Genomic DNA, 19,317 nt, shown 5'->3' with positions numbered 1-19,317 from the left:
AGATAATACTGAGTGTGGCTATGTGCCAATTAAAGTGTATTTATAGACATGGAAATTGGAATTTTTATGGATTACAAAAGAGTAATCTTTTCATTGTTTCTAGACATTTAAACGTGCAAAAACTGCTTTTAGCTTGAACGTGCAAAAACTGCTTTTAGCTTGTAGGCCATACCAAAACAGCAGGATTAAATTTGACCCATGGGCAGTAGTTTACAGATCCCTGTTACAGGGTCACAAGTCAGCTTAGGAAGATTTATAAATGTTACTCAAATGTCTTTGGTTCAGGTAACATATGATAAAGTCTTATTCATTGTTTCAAGTAGAACCTCACAGATGACATCATCATTGAACAAAGGATGGCTGCAGGTCTAGAGCAGTGCTGTCTAGTAGAATGAGAGCAACATTGGTCATTTAAAATAGGCTAGTAGCCACATTAAAAAATAAGTGAAATTAATTGGAATAACTTTAATCCAGTATTTTCAAAATATTTCAACATATAATCACTATAAGCTATTAACACAATATTTTGCATTCTCTTTTTCATGTTCTTTCTTGGAAATATGGTATGTGTTTTACACGTACAGCATATCTCTTCAGACGAGCCACATTTCAAGTTCTCCATTGCCATGTGTGCTACCATATTGGGCAGCACAGATCTAGAAACGTTATATCAGTTGATACAGAGTTAATTATACTTGGTTAAACTGACTCACAGTAGTAAATTTAATAAAAGATTTATTAATAAACTTGAATATCAATTCAGATGACTGAGTTTTGTGTTTGTCAAGAGTTAACCTTGTTTGTTTCCAAACATTTTATTCTAGTTGTACTTGTTACTGTAATTTTGCAGTTTAAATCAAACAGTTTAATGCTTTGAAAATATTTACTAAAGGCAAGATACTAAGAAAAACTAAAGATGCAGTCAGTTAGGAGTAAGCAAGACAACTGTAAAAGACTGGGGAAAAATTGAATGGGCACCTGGAATTGCTTTGCAAATGTTTTTAAGTCCCTATTTCACTTTAAAGAAATTGAAACCAGAAATAATAAATAATAATTTAGGGGTGTGATTTAATCAGAAGAGACAGTTGGACCCATAATTAAAGAAACGTTATTGGTTCTATATCAAAAGACTGGAGAATGAATATATGTATTTTTGAAACCAAAATGAAATATTTAAAGTATCTTTTACTGCTTTAACCTTTTTCTGCTGACCAACTCCTGATTGAGTCAGTCAAGAGGCTTCTATTGTGTAATTTTTTTTTTTTTTGAGACGGAGTTTCACTCTTTTGCCCAGTCTGGAGTGAAGTGGCACAATCTCGCCTCACTGCAACCTCCGCCCACCATGTTCAAGCAATTCTCCTGCCTCAGCCTCCCAAGTAGCTGGGATTATAGGCACCCACCGCCATGCCTGGCTAATTTTTGTATTTTTAGTAGAGACGGGGTTTTGTCATGTTGGCCAAGCTGGTCTCGAACTCCTGACCTCAGGTGATGGTCTCCCAAAGTGCTAGGATTACAGGCGTGAGCCACGGTGCCTGGCCTATTGTGTAATTTTTGTAAATAAAAATGACAGCATAATATATCAAACAAGAGATAACACCTTGCCGTGTCAGTACCTACATGTCTGCCATTTATTTTTAATAGCTGCATAGAATACTCTTACATCAGTATATCATAATTTAATCCTGTATTTTTAATCCTGTATTAATGTACTCTTGAGGGTGTTTTTTCCACTTATTTTTCCTATTAAACAGACTACTGAAATAAAAACCTTTGGAGACCCAAGAAAAATTTTACTTGTGTGTGTGTATATGTATTTATAAATCTTTAACTGTATACACGTATGTATGTATGTATACACACACGTGTATCAAGGTACATATTAGACACTCACTTGGATATGGTTCTAGAAGTGGAATTGCAAAATAAAAACATATTTATAACTTGCTTACCAAGAAGGCCTTAGAGTAATGGTTTCATTTATAAGAGGTCTTTTTATGTTAGGTATGTTAATCTTTTGTTTGTTGTAGAATTTGAAAATATTATTGTTTGTTTTTTGCTTTTTAATTTTTTTAAAACAGTTGTTTGCCATGTGCAGATTTTAACTTTACGTGTAGTCCTCTCCTTTAGTCTTTCTCTGACAGCTTCTGGATTTCCTGTCATTTTTGAATGACAGGAAATGTAGGTACTGACATGACAAGGTGTTATCTCTTGTTTGATATATTATGCTGTCATTTTTATTTACAAATCTTTAAGATTATACAAATGGCCCTAAATATTTTCTCTCAGTACTTTTATGGTTTTGTTCTTGTTTAAATCTTTAATCTGGTTGGATTTATTTTCATGTATAATGAAATGTAAGGGTTGTTTATAAACAGTCTACCCCTTTGTAATGCATCTGAATATAACATAACATTACATGATACATTTCTATATGTGATATACTATACAGGAAACTATAGTATACCAAAACTATACAAAACTATAGTAAACCAAACTATACAGGAAATTTCTGTTTTAGAGCTCATAATTTTGTCTGTTCTTTCACTACTACTCGACTGCCTGAATTACTAGGTTTTATAAGATGGTTGTTACCATAATGTAGGCAAGATACCTTCTTATTTGGTTTTTCAAAGCCCATTTATTCTTTTAGAAGACATTTCAAATCGATTTTCTAAGCACCTTATGTTACTCTAAAAAAGCTTTCATTGGAATTTTGATTGGCATGACATTACATGTCTATATTAAAATGAGGAAAAGTCTTTAGCATATCTTGTAGTGCAGGTCTACTAGTGATGATTTCTCTCAGCTTTTGTCTAAAATTTTGTCTTCACTTTTTAATAACTTTTTTCTGGATATAAAATTCTAATGTGACAGTTTGTGTTTTGTTTTATTTTACTTTCAAGACTTTAAAGATAACATTCTGGCATGTTTCTGACTTTACTGTTTCTGATGAGATACATCAATCATTCTTATCTTTATTTTACTGTAAGTAATGTTTCTTTTCCCCCAGACTGGTTTTGAGTTTCTTTTTGTCAGTTTTCAGCAATTTGACTGTGATGTGCTTTTGTGTATTTTGTTGGTTCGTTAAAATTTCTACATCTGCGAGGTTATAGTTCTCGTCAAATTGGGAAACATTTTGACCGTTATTTCTTCAAATCTTTTTTTGTTTTCTACTTTCCCCTTCCATTTACAGATATGTTAGATCATTTGTCATTATCTCAAAGGTCACTGGGACTCTTTTATTCCTTTGTGCTTCCGGCTAGGTAACTTTCATTGTCATTTTTGGAGTTGATATATTCTTCTGTAATGCTTAACCTGCTTCAGAGATTTCATTTTTAACCTGCTTCAGAGATTTCATTTCTAAGTTCTAGAAATTCCATGATTTTTTCTTCCTCACTACACCCCCTCATTCCTTTAAATTTGTGTAGGCATATCTATTTTACAATCCTTCTCTGTGGCCGGGCGTGGTGGCCCACATCTGTAATCCTAGTACTCTGGGAGGCCGAGGCAGGTGGATCACCTGAGGTTAGGAGTCCGAGACCAGCCCGGCCAACATAGTGAAACCCCGGCTCTAGCTAGGCATGGTGGTGCACACCAGCTGAGACCTGTAGTCTCAGCTACTCGGGAGGCTGAGGCAGGATAATTCCTTGAACCCAGGAGGCAGGTTGCAGTGAGCTGAGATCACACCACTCCACTCCAGCCTGGGCGACTGGAGTGAGACTCCATCTAATAATAATAATAATGAAATCCTTGTCTGTTTTAGCTTCTCTGTCATTTCTGGATTTGACTGGTGTTTTTCCTGTTTTTGGGTCGTTTGTATTTTGTTTATTTTGAAAGGATACTGGACATTGTGACCATTATATTGTTGAACATACAGATTTTGTTGTTTTTCTTTAAAGAATGCCAAGCTTTTCTTTTTTTCTAACAGGTAGTTAAGTTACTTGAGGTTCAGCTTGTCCCTTTTGGAATTCAATTTTAAGCTTTGGTAAGACTAGTTTATTCTTATTAATAAGTAGAAATCCTGCTGAGGTTTCTATTGAATGTTCCCAGTGTTCCACAAGATCTTTCTTATCTGTCTGGTCAGAACTCAGTGAGACCATCATATTCTGCTTTGGTCTCCTCATCTCCTATTGCAATCTAGAAAGTTTTGGCAAAAAAGGATTTCCTTTGTTTTCCTTTTCTCTAGATTCATAGTCCCATACTGCCTGATATTCAATGGTTGAATAAAACAAGTTCATATACTTTTCTAGTTGTTTATAATGGTAAGACAAGTCCAGTGTTGGTTGCTCCATTACAATTAGAAGCAGAAGTCTCCCTGGCACCTTTTGATTAATTTTGATATTGTTCTTTGATTTTCTTTAGGTTTTCTGCAGATCGCCTTTACAGTTAATGAGGTTACTATTTTATTTACTTCAGTTGGTCAAACCAAAGTACTATGAGTACAACCATAAGGACATACTGGATTTGAAAAAGCCCTGGATTTAATTAATAATTGAATATTTAAGAATTACTTTATTTTCATAAGTAACTCCTTTTCATCTTTGAGTGAGCTGATTTGCTTACCAGTTTAGTCTTGATTTTATAAGTTTTACTTTCAGAAGATGGCAGTTTCTGGTCATATATGAAGATTTGTGGGGAGGACATTCTCTTTGGAGTCTATCCCTTAGGCCTTTCTCAGTACCTCAAATAGTATCTTATGTATGGTAAACATACATTGTAAATATTTGTTGCTACATGAAAGAGGAAAGACTGAATTTGATAAATAAAAACTTAATCTCAGAGCTAGAAGGTGAGGTATCAGTAGAACCTTTCACTTCTTTAAAATGCCACCGTAAGCATAGGGTTTACTGTTTTTTACCTCATAGCTATGCAGTTATGGACCAGCCACTTGGTTCTGTACAAAATCGTTTTAATAATAGCATACATACCTGTTTCTCAGGGTCGTGAGAATGAAATGCAGTATGAGTTTGGGAAATTTTAAGCAGTAAGCAAATGTTAGTTTGTAATATGACGTCAGCATCTCAAGAAGGGGGAGATCTCTAGGGGTTGGGTGGTCTCAAGGTTTCAAGACAAAGAGGGATTTGGTGGGTCTGTAGGATATGGATAAGGAGAATGAATTGGGAAGAAGGGACAGTGTTAGTCAACAACTAGAAGAGGGGAACACAAAGTCTTGGAAGGGACTGAGGAGAAATGTTGGGAGTCAGATGAACTGGAAAATAATATGGTACAAATCAAGGCATTGGAAAGAATTCTGGGTCAAAAAATTGTAGCCAACATGTAGAAGATATCACAAGAAAACTATATACCAACATGTTATGAGTATAGATGCAAAAATCCTAAGCAAAATACTAGCAAACGAAATCCAGCAATATATAAAAATGATTATATACCATGACCAAGTGGGATTTATTCCAGGAATGCAAGGTTGGTTTTTTTTTTTTTTTTTTTTTTGAGACGGAGTCTCGCTGTGTCACCCAGGCTGGAGTGCAGTGGCACGATCTCGGCTCACTGCAAGCTCCGCCTCCCGGGTTTACGCCATTCTCCTGCCTCAGCCTCCGAGTAGCTGGGAGTACAGGCGCCCGCCACCACGCCCGGCTAGTTTTTTGTATTTTTAGTAGAGACAGGGTTTCACCATGTTAGCCAGGATGGTCTCGATCTCCTGACCTCGTGATCCACCCGCCTCGGCCTCCCAAAGTGCTGGGATTACAGGCTTGAGCCACCGCGCCCGGCCAAGGTTGGTTTTATATATGTAAAAAAAAATCAATGTAAATACGCCATAGTAATGGAATAAAGGACAAAAACCAAGTGATCATCACAGAAGAAACATGTAGAAAAATGTTCACAGCAGCATTATTCCTAATTGTCAAAAAGTGGAAACAACTCAAATGTCCATCAAATAAGCTGATTAACAAAAAGTGGTCTGTCCATACAGTGGAATATTATGCACCCATAAAAAGGAATGAGGTATTTATACATGCTACAGCTTGAATGAACCTTGAAAACACTATACTAAATGAAAGCACTATGCTAAATGAAAGAATCCAGTTACAAAAGGCTATATCATGTGACTATAGGAAATGTCCAGCATAGGCAAATCTATAAACAGAAAGTTGATTAGTAGTTGCAAAGGACTAGGAGAATGGAAAGTGACTGCTAATGGAATATGAGGTATCTTTTGGGGTATTTATGTCCCCATATAGAAGTAATGGTTATGATGGATACACAACTGTTAATATACTAAAATCCACTGACCTGTACACATCAAAAAAGTGGATTTTATGGTGTATGAGTTACATCTCAAGCTGTGAAAAATCAATTTTACAAAGTATTAAAGGCTTTACATTTTGGATATTAATAGTCAACACTGATTTAGCACTTACTTTGTGTTAAGTACCTGCTAAATACTTTGAATCCGTTATTACAACAACCCTACACCAAAGAGCAAAGTGTGGCTAAGAGGGGTTAAATTACCTGCCCAGGGTTACATGCTAGTAAGTTGTAGGGCTGAGAGTCACACACCACTATATTCCATATTAGAGTGGTACACTGCCTCTCAGGCTAAGGGACTGTACACCCTCCCATAGGAGGAGGGAGCCATTAAAATTCGGAGTGACATATTAATGGGGGTACTTAGGAAGGATAATTTCTCAGTGCAACATGCTTTGTTGAATGAATGGTCAAAAAGAAAGGTCATAGACACACTGTAACTCCATTTTTATTTTTTTTCTAAAATTCACTTCAAAATTGCATGGTTAGCCTCTTTAAATTTCCTTTGTTACAATATAAGGTTTCCGTTTGACACTGTCTGATATAGGACTTGAAAGTTTTAAACTTAGGTTGTTTCAAGTCAATTCCACAAACATTTATTGAGCACTTACGTGTCTAGCACTGTGCTAGATCTTGGAAAGGGAAAGGTGTTGTTTTGTGTGACTCAGTCTAGCCCAGGCAATAATCTGTGAATATGTAACTATTATAGTGTGGTGTGTTATGGGAGCATGGAGGAAGATGAGAATTCTCTGCATCATTACCTAAAAATGTCGTGATTTTCAAGATGCTAAGATCAAGGATAGAACTAAAGTTCTGTCATTTAATATAATTTTCAAAAGTATCTGTATCTAGGAGAAAGGCATTAGTTGAAGATGTTTACATTTGAATGAAAAGCTACTTTATTCAAAGATAAAAGTTATTTTAAGATAAAAGGTAATTCTCCATCTTAATTCCACAGTTGTTAATATTCACAACCGGGAAGAAGAACTTAAGACTGTCTTCCTTTTCTCTTACCACTAATCTCTTTGGAAAAAAGGGAATTGTAGTTGTATGGGAACCAAAATACAAAAAGAACTTCAAGGAAAGGAATGCTAGCTGTGAGGACCCTTGTGAGTAATGTGTTGTTTGATATTGGCAGATAATCAACAAATACTGGTATCATTTATTCTCAAAATCATTTCCTATGCCAGATACTAAAGAACCAGTACTTTGTAAAAGCTCAATACATATTTTGCTGGAAGGTAGGATGGGCTATTAGGTTTCATTGCTTCCTTTCAATAGCAAATGCAGTTTTTTTTTTGTCATTCCTGCAGTTGTACTTTTAACAGGCATTTAAACACCAGAGCTGCAGATTTTATGTGAATTCAGTGTCTATCCTTAGAAGTCTCTTTAATAGGATGTGAAAAACCTTATAGAGATGGGGAAATAAAAACAACACAGCCCTAAGAACCTAAATCATACCAGATGGGACATGTTGAGAAGGGGTAGTGTGTGTCTGATTTCCTAGGGTCCTTAACTCTTGGTAGGTGAGCCAGCACTGAACACCACATGCTCAATGACTGCTAAACATGTAGCTTCAGTGTTCTAGTGAGAGTAGTTAGTAGTCAGGTGGTGCAAAAAGCCTGTAAAAGCTGGAGAAAATAATAGGTTTTCTTCAACAGTGATTTCCCATGAATCGTCTTTTTACACTTCAGATTTTATTCTTAACCACATTCAGGGCAAGTTAATGTCCATCTACAAAACTATGCAGATTGCTTGTCATAAGCAAAGATAATTCCCAAGCTGAACAGTAAATGATCAATCTGATTAAGGTAATGATCAACAAAGACCAACCCATACAATTTAACATTACTTTAGGATTTTTACAGCTTTAACGTAGTTCAGCCTGAGTTACTTTCTCTTCATCCTTTATTTACTCTCTTAAAAGAAAATAAAGTACTCCTCAGTGCTTTCCTAAAATGAAAGTTTGACAGAATAGTATATCACAACTCTATACTTTGCCTCTCTGTAAACCAACTAAAGGAAATCATCACTTTTTCAATAAGAAGTTCTGAACACAGTCTTCAAATCATGCTAAGGAATCAAGATGAAATATGTCAATGTCATATCAGAAAACTAGACAATTTAAACATCTATTATATTTGAATGGATTCATTCACAGTACATGTTGTTATTCTCTTCAGACCTCAGATATTCCAGCTGTAGATTAGAGATGATTGTGCCTACCTCATGGATTGTGAAGATGAAAGATGATTTGAACGTGTTCCCAGGAAAGTGGGTGTAGGTTATTTAATCTACAATGCAATAGTGTTGAGAGAGGGTCACTAGTGAGAGGTATTTAGATGGGTACTAATCTGTTAACTCACATTAACAGATTAATGCCATTATAAAAGGGCTTGCAGTTACACATTCACTCTTGAGCTCTCTTGCTCTTCCATCTTTCACCATGGGATGACACCACAAGAAGTCCTTCCCCTCATGTGTGTGTCTCAACCTTGGACTTCCCAGCCTCTGGAACTATAAGAAATAAATTTCCTTTCTCTATTAGGTATCCAGTCTGGGACATTATAGATAAACTGAATGGACTAAGAAAAGCTAGTATATCTAGTGTGTTTAGCACAGGATCTAATTCTTAGTAAAGTGTCAGTAAATATTAACCGTCATTGTTTTATATTTATTTTTAAAATGAAGTTTACAGGACAATTAATGCTTGGGGAAGTGTGGTATAATAGATGAGGCACTGGATTTGATCCACCAATCATGGATCAAATCACAGCTTTCCTGCTGTGTGACTTTTGGTGAATTATTTAGTCTCTTCTTTCATGTCTTCTTCCATTAATAAGGCCTATGAATCACTCCCTACAGGCTCATTTGAAGATTAAAATAATGTATTTGAAAGTTCCAAGCATATTGCTTGGCATGTTGTAAGAACTCAGTAAATATTTGTTGAATCTGAAGCTTCCATTTGCATATAATATTTCTATTATTATATGCAAACTTCCATTTGCATATATTTATTATTATATGTAGCAGTAACTACATTCTGCTGTCCTCTGGCAACTTTACTCTCCTTTTGTTTATTTTGTAGCTTTTGTAAATATTTTACAAATAATTTCGGCTACCAATAAGTGTTTTTTTGTGTATGTTTGCTCTTCTATTTCACTTCTTGGAAGACTGCCTGGGTCTTTGCTTGGATAAACTGATAATGAATCTTTTTTCTTTTTTGGTAAAATAATGTACTGGATTTAGAATACGGTGCAGGAACCCAGGAGCTGATTTTTTGAAAAGATTAACAAGATAGACCACTAGCCAGACTAATAAAGAAGAAAAGAGAGAAGAATCAAATAGACACAATAAGAAATGATAAAGGGGATATCACCACAGATCCCACAGAAATACAAACTACTATCAGAGAATACTGTAAGACTAAGCCAGGAAGAAGTTGACTTCCCAAATATACCAATAACAAGTTCTGAAATTGAGGCAGTAATTAATAGCCTACCAACCAAAAAAGCCCAGGACCAGACGAATTCACAGCCGAATTCTACCAGAGGTACAAAGAAGAGCTGGTACCATTCCTTCTGGAACTATTCCAAACAATAGAAAAAGAGGGACTCCTCCCTAACTCATTTTATGAGGCCAGCATCATCCTGATACCAAAACCTGGCAGAGACACAACAAAAAGAGAAAATTTCAGGCCAATATCCCTGATGAACCATCCAGCAGCATATCAAAAAGCTTATCCACCCCTGTCCTATGCAACCCCATCCTGCAGCCCCCCAGCCATGAGTTACACACAGTTCAACAATGGCCTCTTGTATGGGCTGTCAGCCGAGGTAAAGAACTGGCTTCTGTCCAAATATGACCCCCAGAAGGAGGCAGAGCTCTGAAGCTGGATCAAGGGACTCACCGGACCTCTCTATCGACCGCGACTCCCAGAAGAACCTGAAGGGTGGGATTATCTTATACACACATGAACCAGCTGCAGCCAGACTCAGTCCCCAAGGTAAACCACTCCATGCAGAATTGGCACCAACTAGAAAACCTCTCCAACTTCATCAAGGCCATGGTCAACTATGGCATGAACCCCGTGGACCTGTTTAAGGCCAACAACCTGTTTGAGAGTGGGAACATGAGGCACGTGCAGATGTCTCTTTTTGCTCTAGCAGGGAAGGCCAAGACTAAGGGGCCGCAGAGCAGGGTGGACATTGGCGTCAAGTACTCAGAGAAGCAGAAGCAGAAGCAGAACTTCAATGACGCCACCATGAAGGCCGGTCAGTGCATCATCAGGCTGCAGCTGGGCACCAACAAATGGGCCAGCCAGTCAGGCATGACCGTGTATGGCATAAGGAGGCATCTCTATGACCCCAAGAACCACATCTTGCCCCCCATGGACCCCTCGACCATTAGCCTCCAGATGGATATAAATAAGTGTGCCAGCCAGGTGAGCATGACGGCTCATGGGACGCGATGGCACATCTATGATACCAAGCTGGGAACCGACAAGTGATCATTCCTCCAAGTCCCTGCAGATGGGCTACACCCAGGGTGCCAACCAGAGTAGCCAGGTCTTTGGCCTGTGCCAGCATATATGTGACCCCAAGTACTGTCTGTAAGGCACAGTGGCCAATAGGGCCCCTTGGGTGCTGGCAACTGCCTGGGCCCAGAAGAGGTCCCTGAATATCCCCCTTACTACCATGAGGAGTCCAGCTATGCTACTGAGGCTGCCAGCACTCTCTCCCCACTTTGTCCCCCTGTCTGGGTTTTTTGGGTTTTTCTATGTTTTAATCTATTTTTTCTTAACCTGTTCAGTGCTGCCAGTCAACCAAGGGTCTCTCGGTGGCAAGATGGAATCGGGCAGCAGGGCCTTTTCCCCCCTTGCCTGGGTCCTTCGCAGGACTGAGCCACCAGGCTGTGGGGGAAGGGGTCAAGGCCATATCCCAATATGTGTCGGGTGAGGGTCCCTGCTGGCACGTCCAGGCTGTCAGCAGAGCTGTGCTGGGGAGAAGAAACATGGGCTTGGAGGGAACCAGTCCCCGAAGGTTTCCGGTTGCCTCACCTCTTCCCACTTTTGTCAGCTGATCAATTTATGGTTTCTGTACCCACAAAAGTGTCAGGAAGTATTAACAAAAGAAAAATACATTTTTTCCCCCCAAGGAATGGGGTGAGGACAGTGAGGAGGGTGCTGGGAAAAGAGTGCCCTGGGAAAGGGGGCCTGGCTATGATGCTAAATATTTCAGGCTCCCAAGTGGCTGGGTTTCCCTAGGACCCTCAGACCAACAGAGCTCAGACCTGCCTCAGGGCCCAGTGGGGAAAGTGAGTTCCATCCAAGGAAGTGGAATGCTGAGTTGTTGGGGCTAATCCCAAATCCCCGCCCCACTGTGGCCTCAGTAGATTTTATTTTTAGTTGTTGTGGCCCAGGCTGGAGTGCAATGGCGTCATCTTGGCTCACTGCACCTCCACCTCCTGAGCTCAAGGGATTCTCCTGCCTCAGCCTCCCAAGTAGCTGGGATTACAGGCATATGCCACCATGCTCAGCTACTTTCTTATTTTTAGTAGAGATGAGGTTTCACCATGTTGGCCAGGCTGGTCTCGAACTCCTGGCCTCAGGTAATCCACCTGCCTTGGCTTCCCTAAGTGCTGAGATTACAGGTGTGAGCCATTGTGCCCGGCCCCTTAGTAGGCCCCAGCCCTTCTCCCCTTCTGGGCCTTGCCAGCTATATTGCTCCATCTCCCCTGGCCACATGCCCCGCCAAGTACTGCACAGGGACCCCCACCCAGGGGCCCTGCTCCATGAAATAATGTAAAATACGACTGTGGACCAAATACAATAAAACCTCTGTCTATAAGGAAAAAAAAAAAATCTTATCCACCACAATCAAGTTGGCTTCATACCTGGGATGCAAACAGAACCAATGACAAAAACCACATGATTATCTCAGCAGATACTGAAAAAGCCTTCAGTAAAATTCTATACCTTTTCATGCTAAAAACTCTCAATAAACTAGGTATTGATGGAATATATCTCAAAATAATAAGAGCTATTTATGACAAACCCACAGCCACTATACTGAATGGGCAGAAACTGGAAGCATTCCCTTTGAAAACCAGCATGAGGATGCGCTCCCTCACCACTCCTATTCAGTGTAGTAGTGGAAGTTCTGGCCAGGGCAGTCAGGCAAGAGAAGGAAATAAAGGGTGTTCAGATAGATAGAGAGGAAGTCAGATTGTCTCTGTTTGCAGATGACATGATTGTGTATTTAGAAAACTCCATCATCTCATCCCAAAATCTCCTTAAGCTGATAAACAACTTCAGCAAAGTCGTAGGAAACAAAATCAATGTGCAAAAATCACAAGCATTCCTATACACCAACACTAGACAGCCAACTCATGAGTGAACTCCCATTCACAATGGCTACAAACAGAATAAAATAGGAGTAAAACTTACAAGGGATGCGAAGGACCTCTTCAAGAACTACAAACCACTGTTCAATGAAATGAGAGAGGACACAATAAATGGAAAAACATTCCATGCTCATGGTTAGGAAGAATCCATATCACAAAAATGGCCATACTGCCCAAAGTAGTTTATAAATTCAGTGCTATCCCTATCAAGCTACCATTGACTTTCTTCACAGAATTAGCACAAACTACTTTAAATTTCATAAGGAACCAAAAAAGACCCCGTATAACCAAGACAATCCTAAGAAAAAAGAACGAAGCTGGAGGCATCATGCTACCTGACTTCAAACTTTTCTGCAAGGTTACAGTAACAAAAACGGCATGGTACTGGTACCAACACAGAGACGTAGACCAGTAGAACAGAATAGAGAACTCAGAAATACCATCACACATCTACAACCATCTGTTCTTTGACAAACCTGACAAAAACAAGAAATGGGGAAAGGATTCCCTATTTAATAAATGGTGTTAGGAAAACTGGCTAGCCATATCCAGAAAACAGTAACTGGACCCGTTCCTTACACCTTATACAAAAATTGACTCAAGATGGATTAAAGTCTTAAACGTAAGATCTAAAACCGTAAAAATTCTAGAAGAAAAACTAGGCAATACCATTCAGGACAAAGGCATGGGCAAACACTGAATGACTAAAATACCAAAAGCAATGGCAACAAAAGCCAAAATTGACAAATGGGATCTAATTAAACTAAAAAGCTTGTGCACAGCAAAAGAAACTATCAGAGTGAACAGGCAACCTACAGAATATGAGAACATTTTTTGCAATCTATCCATCTGACAAAGGGCTAATATCCAGAATCTACAAGGAATTTAAACAAGTTTACAAGACAAAAACCCATCACAAAGTGGGCAGAGCATATGAACAGACACTTCTCAAAAGAAGACATTTATGTGGCCAAAAATCATGAAAACTCACCATCACTGGTCACTAGACAAATGCAAATTAAAACCACAATGAGATACCATCTCATGCCAGTTAGAATGGCAATCATTAAAAAGTCAGGAAACAACAGATGCTGGAGAGGATTTGGAGAAATAAGAATGCTTTTACACTGTTGATGGGAGTGTAAATTAGTTCAACCACTGTGGAAGACAGTATAGCGATTCCTCAAGGATCTAGAACTAGAAATACCATTTGACCCAGCAATCGCATTACTGGGTATATACCCAAAGGATTATAAGGCATTAAACTATAAAGATACATGCATTCGTATGTTTATTACAGCACTATTCACAATAGCAAAGACTTGGAACCAACCCAGATGCTCATCAGTGATAGACTGGATAAAGAAATGTGGCACATATACACCATGGAATGCCATGCAGCCATAAAAAAGGATGAGTTTCTGTCCTTTGCAGGGACCTGGATGAAGCTGAAGCTGGAAACGATCATTCTCAGCAAACTAACACAGGAACAGAAAACAAAACACCGTATGTTTTCACTCATAAGTGGGAGTTGAACAATGAGAACACATGGACACAGGAAGGGGAACATCACACACTGGGGCCTGTCAGAGGTTGAGGGGCTAGGGGAGGGATAACATTAGGAGAAATACCTAATGTAGATGTGACAGGTTCATGGGTACAGGAAACCACCATGGCACATGTATACCTATGTAAAAAACCTGCACGTTCTGCACATGTATTATAGAATTTAAAGTATAATTTTAAAAAAGAACACAGTGCTGGAAGAAGATGCCTGGTACCTATTAAGGAACTCACGTATGATTTCTTGCTGTGGCCTAGAGTGCTGGCTACTCCTTCAAACTGAGTTTGCCAGAATGGAATTCTGGTGTAGGGAGAAATTTCTTTGCAGAAAAATGTTATGTAGTTTCCTTTGTTTTTCAGTAGTTGTGTAAAGACCACCTCACCCGCAGTGGTGAGGTTGGAGGTGCTTATTGAAACAGACTTCTGGACTCCACTCAAGATTTTCTTAAGTTAGAATTTTGGAAATAGGTCCAGGAATTCCCATTTTACTAAGTTTACCCAGTGATTCTTACATTCATTGGCATTTAAGAATCACTAATTTACACATAATTTGAATAGTTGGGTCATACTCCAGAAGATGTTTCCAGGCCCATTTGAGAAAAAAACCACAGTTCTGAGTTTGTTAACCTGTGCTAGAATAAAGCAGTTGTGTAAACTGAAAGATACCACTCATATTGTTTACTATGTCTATAGTTGGTCAGGAGAGAGATAATTGATGGAATCCACCTTAAGGAAAAAAAATGAATTCACAGTCAGCTTAGCAAAGCAAGGACATGGTTCATGTATTCCCTGTAACCATAAATTAACCAAGAAACAAAAACTGCCAGTATTAGAAGTTTGCAGACATTTCTAAAAGCTCACACATACTATAAAACTATACAGAACTGGCAATATAGTAAACATCTGACTGAAGACAGGGGTACATATGGGCATGTGAGCAAAGTTCTACTTTGATTCTATTTCTCAGAAAGAAGCTCTGGCTCATACAGTGCAGCTGTAAAGTAAAAAGACATTTCTATAAACCACACTGCTTAAACAAGAAATACCATTGCTACTCCTCTGCCACTTTAATCTATTTGTAGTTACAGTTTCCCCTCACTCCTGTGCTCTTCTTGTAGTGGAGCAGCCCTTGAACCCACAGAGCCACTAACAAACTGTCTAGCTGTAAAAGAGAGATAACTTTGAGAATCTTAGAACTGAGATTTCTCTTTCATTCCATAAGCATTTTTATTTTCCCACTGTGTACCAAGCATTGGTGTGTATAAGGATGCCCTAAAGTCACTCCATGTTTTATCAATGAAGCCATCGAGGCTCACCTAGCATACAGCAAATAGGGCTGATTGTTGGTAAAATCACCTGAGTTTTTCTCTATTCCTTCTCTTCTTCTGTGCTCCAGCCCTGGTCCCTGATTTTGTAGGTTTAGCACAGCTAAACATTTCCAGTGCCCCCAGGACCATTATGTTCCCCCTGCATAAGTTGTTCAGGGGAGCCTGGGGAATTAGCTGAGGAATTCATAGGAAATTTTATCTTCCATACTTGGCTGATGAGATTTTCTTCTTAAGCAATTTTTGGTGATTTGGCTGTTACCTGCTTAAAGTGATATTCCTTAGGGAAGGCCCATGGTTAATTTCAGTTATAACTATTATAAGAGTTGGTTTCTAAACATGGAAAGTAACTACCATTTCCAAGCTAATTGATTCAGTTATTTGTTTACCAGTATGGAAGTAATGAAATGGGTGAATCAACACTCTATGTCAAGAGATTTCCCTAAAATAGCTTGGTTTAAATTAACAACCTCTTTTGAGCACTACACTTCTAACTGTAGTGTGGACATCTCTACCTGCGTATCCATCATGTACCCAAATCCAAACTTCTTAGGGTAACAGATTGATTCATGACCTGACCCCTGCCTTTCTCATCACCTTCATTTCCTACACCTGCCCATCGTATACTTGCCTTACTAAACTTTTTGCGAAACCCCAAATGAGACATGCCTTTCACAGTTCTGTGACTTGACACATGCCATTTCTTCTACCTGAAATGAACTTTTTTCCCTTATCTAGCCAGGGAGGCCTTAGCTCAACATTTTTTTTTCTAACTTCTATGCATATAAATAAGAACTGATCAACTTTATAGTGACTATGATGCTTTATTCTTTGGATTTGTAATCTCAAATATTGCCTCCTTTTCACTCCAGTCATCAGACTTTATTTTATTGGCCACTAATCTATTTTTCACCACCTTTTCCTTGGAAGTTTTTTTAATTCACTTTTTTCGCCTGTTGGACTCTAATTATTTCAAAATATAATAAATTTATTTCTAATGAATTTTACTTTGATTATAACCATTATATCATGTGTTAAGTCATCAGGTAGATTGAATGTAATTTTCCTGCCAGTAGTCCGCAAAGGACAACAAAGAGATATATGGCATAATTTCTGTAATGAATTACCATTTTTGCTTAATGTACCTTTATTAACAGCTTTATTGAGGTGTAATTGATATACAGTAGATTTCACAAAGTTTGATATGTCTTGGCATGTGTATCCATCTACCTGTGAAACCATCAGTAGAGTTCACGGTGAATATGTCCCTCACCCTCACGTTTCCTAGTGCCCCTTTGTAATCTCTCTCTCTCCACCCCCACCCCCACATTCCCAGGCTTTCTGGCACTATAGATTATTTGCATTTTCTAGAATTTTATATAAATGACAACATGTAGTATATACTCTTTTGGCCATTTTTACTCAGCACAGTTATTGAGATCTATGTTGTTGTATCAGTTCATTCCTTTTTATTGCCAAGTAGTATTCCATTTATGGGTATACAGTTTAAGTATTCTGAATTCAAAAAATCTGAAATCTGGAATGCTCCAAAACCTGAAACGTTTTGAGCAACAACATCATGCTGAAAGGAAATGCTCATTGAAGCATTTTGGATTTTCGATTTCCAGATCAGGGATGCTCAACTGGTAAGTATAATGCAGATATTCCAAAATCTGAAAAAATATCCTAAATTCAAAACGCTTCTTGTTCCACACATTTTGATAAGGGATATTCAACCTGTATCAGGTTTAATATCCATTCAGCCATTGATGAACATTTGGATTGCTTTCAGTTTTGGGACTACTACAAATAAAAGCTTCTATGAACATTCATGTGCAAATATTTGTATGGACATGTATGTCCTTTTCTTTTAGGTAAATACCTAGGAATGGAATGGCTGGATTGTGTGATAGGGCAGGAAACTGCCAAACTGTTTTCCATATCGGTTGTACCATCTTACATTCCTCCCAGCAACGTGTAAGACTTTGAATTCCTTCACCTCCTCACCAACATTTGATGTGGTTAGTCTTTTACATTTCAGCCATTCAAATAGGTGTATAGTGTTGTCTCAATGTGGTTTTAATTTCCAATTCTCTACCATTGACTGTCCTTTAATTTGCATATTTGCCACAGTGTATCTTCTCTGGTGAAGTATCTTTAAATCTGTGCACATTTTGGAGAAGAGGGTTGTTTGTTTTTCGTATTGTTGAAGTATGAACATTGTTTGTATATTCTGGATAAAAGTCCTTTGTGCTTTGCAAATATTTTCTCCCAGTCAGTGTCTCTTAAAGAGAAGTTTTTAATTTTGATGATGTCCAGTTTATTAATATTTTCTTTTGTGGATCAGGCTTTTGGTACTGTGTCTAAGAAATCTTTGCCTAACGTAAGACACAAAGACTGTCTCGTATGCTTTTTTCTAGAAATTTTATAGTTTTATGTTTTACATTTAGGCCTATGATCTACTTTAACTTTTGAGTATGTTAAGAGGTAAGGATCCAAGTGCTAGACAGATGGATAGATAATGACAGTAGTTCCTGCACCATTTCTTGAAAAGACTGCCCTGGATCCACTGAATTGCCTTCGTGATGTTTGCCTTTTTCAAGTATAAGTTTTCCATATTTATATGGGTCTTAATTCTTTTTTTTTTTTTTTTTTTTTTTTTTTTGAGACAGAGTCTCGCTTTGTCACCGAGCCTATAGTGCAGTGGTGCGATCTCAGCTCGCTACAAGCTCCGCCTCCTGGGTTCACGCCATTCTCCTGCCTCAGCCTCCAGAGTAGCTGGGACTACAGGCACCCGCCACCTTGCCTGGCTAATTTTTTGTATTTTTAGTAGAGACGGGGTTCCACCATGTTAGCCAGGATGGTCTCGATCTCCTGACCTCGTGATCCGCCCGCCATGGCCTCCCAAAGTGCTGGGATTACAGGCATGAGCCACCGTGCCTGGCCCTATGTGGGTCTATTTCTATACTCTGTTCTGTTTCAGTAATCTGTGTAACTGTTACATCACAAGTACCACATTATTTTGACTATTGTAGCTTTGTAACAGGAAATTTTTTTATCTTCACAAATAAAACATCAAGAACTACATATGCAATCTTCCAATACTGAGATATTCAATAGGGAACTGAGAGAGAGAAGGGAGAATTTGGGAAAGAGGATAGGGTGGAAGGTGGCTCTTTGAATTGTTTTGCTTTTAGGAATACTTAAAATATTAAGTAGCCTATTGCAGTGTGAATAGAGCAAGTTTCAGCTAAATTTTCTGACAGAATCTACATTTGATTCTTCTCTCTCTCTAGAGAGGCTTACATTCATTTGGAGGGGAACTAATCCTGTGACTTCTAGGTTATCTCTTAGTTTCTTCTCTGGAATGGCATTATTGGCAGACACTAGAGGACTTAAGGGACAACAGCATTGTTCTAGAATATAAAAGCCAACTTGTAATTTCCGTATTAGTTGTGGATGGAGAATTTTCACAGGCAAATCAAATGATCACATAATCCCCAAACCCCTTTTCAGCTGTAGTTATTTACTTCTTTATCCATTTATTCTTTTCTAACTTTGCAGGATACTTGAGAAGTTATATAGATTCTTCCAGAGTGAACATGTCCCTTAAATTTATGGATTTGAACATGGCTTCTGCTGTGATCACCTTAGGGAGATGGGACCTATTGGTACATTACAAAGTATCTGGAACAGTTAACAACAAGAATCTTATTTGAGGTGGCTGCTTTCCACATTACTAAAGCAATACTCCTAT

The 19,317-nt window shown here is 38.4% G+C and overlaps 1 protein-coding gene and 1 pseudogene across 1 annotated transcript in view; both read left to right on the top strand.

Annotated features, from left to right (window-relative positions):
• The window catches only part of ALDH1A2 (aldehyde dehydrogenase 1 family member A2), a 118,482-nt gene that overhangs the window by 78,436 nt on the left and 20,729 nt on the right, over positions 1–19,317 (top strand). The gene's annotated exons all lie outside the window — the stretch shown is intronic.
• On the top strand, positions 9,453–10,815 carry LOC103245563 (calponin-2 pseudogene; annotated as a pseudogene).

The sequence above is a fragment of the Chlorocebus sabaeus genome, chromosome 26 (genome assembly GCF_047675955.1).
Source record: "Chlorocebus sabaeus isolate Y175 chromosome 26, mChlSab1.0.hap1, whole genome shotgun sequence".
In the NCBI taxonomy this organism is placed as follows: domain Eukaryota; kingdom Metazoa; phylum Chordata; class Mammalia; order Primates; family Cercopithecidae; genus Chlorocebus; species Chlorocebus sabaeus.
Note: the sequence above shows the minus strand (reverse complement) of the source record. Positions and strands in the feature narration are given on the sequence as shown.